Consider the following 3045-nt stretch of genomic DNA (forward strand, 5'->3'; position numbering starts at 1 on the left):
TTTTTTAAATATTTATTTATTATATATACAATATTCTGTCTGTGTGTATGCCTGAAGGCCAGAAGAGGGCATCAGACCCCATTACAGATGGTTGTGAGCCACCATGTGGTTGCTGGGAATTGAACTCAGGACCTTTGAAAGAGCAGGCAATGCTCTTAACCTCTGAGCCATCTCTCCAGCCCGCCTGCATATATTTTTAAACACACAGTAAACCATTTAGAGTTTTTTTTTTCATCTTTGAATCTCTCTTTACTGTCTATCTCTCTCTTTTTCTGATCTTGAGTCTTTAATTTGGTAAGCAATATGTAGGATTAAAGTCGTGGCTTTGAGGGCTGGACGTAGGAGTTAGCTGATAAGAAGCTAGGGCTAATGGGCCAAGCAGTGATTTAAATAATATAGTAGTTTCTTTTTTTTTTTATCTTTTCAGTTTTTCACATGTTCTTTTGTTCAAGGGTTTACTCACTGGCAGTATTTAAAGTCGGGCTTTTTAAATTAAAGGCCTAAAGTATGAAATTTTGCAAATATGACACTGGCAAAGAATGAACAAACGTCTGGATAATTTAAACCCCCATTATCCTGGAGTCGGAGTCTGTGTATTTTAACCTCCAGCCTCCTTGCCCGAAGCTCACGAACTGGGTGCCAGTGCACAGAGCGCAGTTACGGGTGCATGGTGCACGGCAGTTTGAAGAATAGCGGATGACAAATCAGATTCTTTTTTTCTTTTTAAATGCTGTTGGTCTTTTTTTCTATCTCTTCCTTCTTGTTCAGATCTTAGTTCCCCATCAAGATCCTGCTGCCGTAACTTCCTGAAATCTGCATCAAGAGCCTGGTAATTCTCCTCAGAAGTATCATAAAAACCAAGAACAGGCTTTTTTTCAATTGGGATTTTGGCATTACAATCAACTCCTCTCTTCTTTTTCCTTTTCTTCTGAATTTCTATGCCAGGTGCTTGAAGCTCTTATCTGGAGGGCAGCAAGACAAGAGCTCCTTCTCTCTTGCTTTCTCTCCTCTTAGCCTTCTTTCTGTGAGTATCGGCCAGTTGGGCTCGAGCCTCAGAAAGCATCTCAAGTTCATCTTCATCCATGTCCATTGGATCGGGCCGAGCTGGTTTTGTTTCTGGATTTGTATCTATCTCTCCGGGTTTAAGTTTTGGGGGGGTCATCTGTTGTTTGCTCTTCATTGTCCCTCTGGGCAGTTCTGTCCAGGAGGAACTCATAGTGTTCCAAGCACTGGGCTGCTGTTCTTCCATTGATGCGAGCGATGGTCCGCTACTGTGTTGGCATCAGCTTGGCCAAGCGCAGGAGTTTTTCCTCCTCTTCTCTAGACCATTCAGTTTCTTTAATACTTGGGTCCAGCCATTCATTCTGAACAGGACAACACATCTGCCAAGATCCCACAGAAACACTTGAAATGGGGCTCCGGGAAGACTTGTCTCCCAAACGCAAGGCAAAACTGAAATTACCAAGAGTGGTCATTTGAGTGAAAATAGCCCCCATAGGCTCAGAGGGAGTGGCATTGCTAGGTGGCGTGGCCTTGTTGGAGTAGGCGTGGCTTTGTTGAAGGAAGTATGTCACTGGGGGTGGGCTTTGAGGTCTCAGATGTTCAAGCCAGTCCCAGTGACTCATTTTGTTCTTCTGTTGCCTGAATATCTAGATGGAGAATTCTAAGCTACTTATCCAGCACCATGTCTGCCTGTGTGCTGATATGCCTTCTGCCATGATGATAATCATGGTGATAATGGACTAAATTCCTAAACTGTAAGTCAGCCCCATTTAAATGCTTTCCTGTCTAAGAGTTGCTGTGGTCTGGCACATGCCTTTAATCCCAGCACTTTGCAGGCAGAGAGAGGGGAATCTCAGTTTGAGGCCAGCCTGGTCTACAAAGAAAGTTCCAGGACAGCCAGGACTATTACACAGAGAAATCCTGTCTCAACAAACAAACAAATATCAACAACAACAAAGACTTGCCATGGTCATGGTGTTTCTTCGCGGCAATGAAAACCCTAAGTAAGACACTGAATATTTGTTTCAGTGGCTATAAAATGTAAACTCCATCAGTAGCCTTATTTTGTTTCTGCTTGGTTTTTGAGACAAGGTCTCAGTAGCCCATGTTGACTCAGAATCACTATGTAGCCAAGGTTAGCCCCACTGCTTCTCCTGCCTTCACCTTTCAAGGACTCAGGCTCCAGGCTGGATCCCCGCGCTCAGCTGAACACCCTTACGTACTAGCTTGAGCATGCAAACATTTCATTACATTAACAGCAAGCTGATGGTTATGTTTTTACCATAGTCAAGGCCGGGCGGTGGTGGTGGCATGCACCTTTAATCCCAGCACTTGGGAGGCAGAGGCAGGCGGATCTCTGTGAGTTCGAGGCCAGCCTGGTCTACAGAGCTAGTTGCAGGACAGGCTCCAAAGCCACAGAGAAACCCTGTCTCGAAAAAAAAAAAAAAAAAAAAAAAAAAAAAAAAAAAAAAAAAAAAAAAAAAAGAAAAGAGAGAGAGAGAGCGAGAAATCATAGTTAATACTTATTGCTGGTTATTCTTATTTTGGTAACCAAATAAATCTTAAAGGTGAAGTTATATGAAGCCTCACAGAATCAGCAATATAATGATGGAAGTTATGGAACTGATGTGCATTTAATGTGCTCTTCCAAGGGGAGAGAGGCTAAGTAAGTGCTGAGCCTGGAAGAACTTGCAAGCCAAATTATGTTGATGCCCGTTCCTGAGGCAGTGATGGTTGGTTAGAAATTCTCCTGGGATGCTGCTGCAATCCTACCTGGGCTCTTCCAGCCCTGTTTGGAGACATGTCAGGAGCCATTTCCCCCCTAACAATCATTACAGAGACCATCACTCTAGGGAGTCTGCAGAGAACCTCACACCCATAGTTATGTTCTATTGAGAAAACCTGCCCCTCACCCAATTAACTGCTAATCTTAGCGGAACCCGCCTCACATTCCAGCTATCCAGGGAACCAGGTGTGGCCACTTGTGACTTCTGGCCTGTCTGTCTGAATGTAACCGAGCTACGTGACCGGAACCACGCGGCC

The sequence above is a fragment of the Alexandromys fortis genome, unplaced genomic scaffold, assembly GCF_014885135.2.
Source record: "Alexandromys fortis isolate MF-2015 unplaced genomic scaffold, M_Fortis_MF-2015_v1.1 scaffold_8_9099976_23576923, whole genome shotgun sequence".
In the NCBI taxonomy this organism is placed as follows: Eukaryota; Metazoa; Chordata; class Mammalia; order Rodentia; family Cricetidae; genus Alexandromys; species Alexandromys fortis.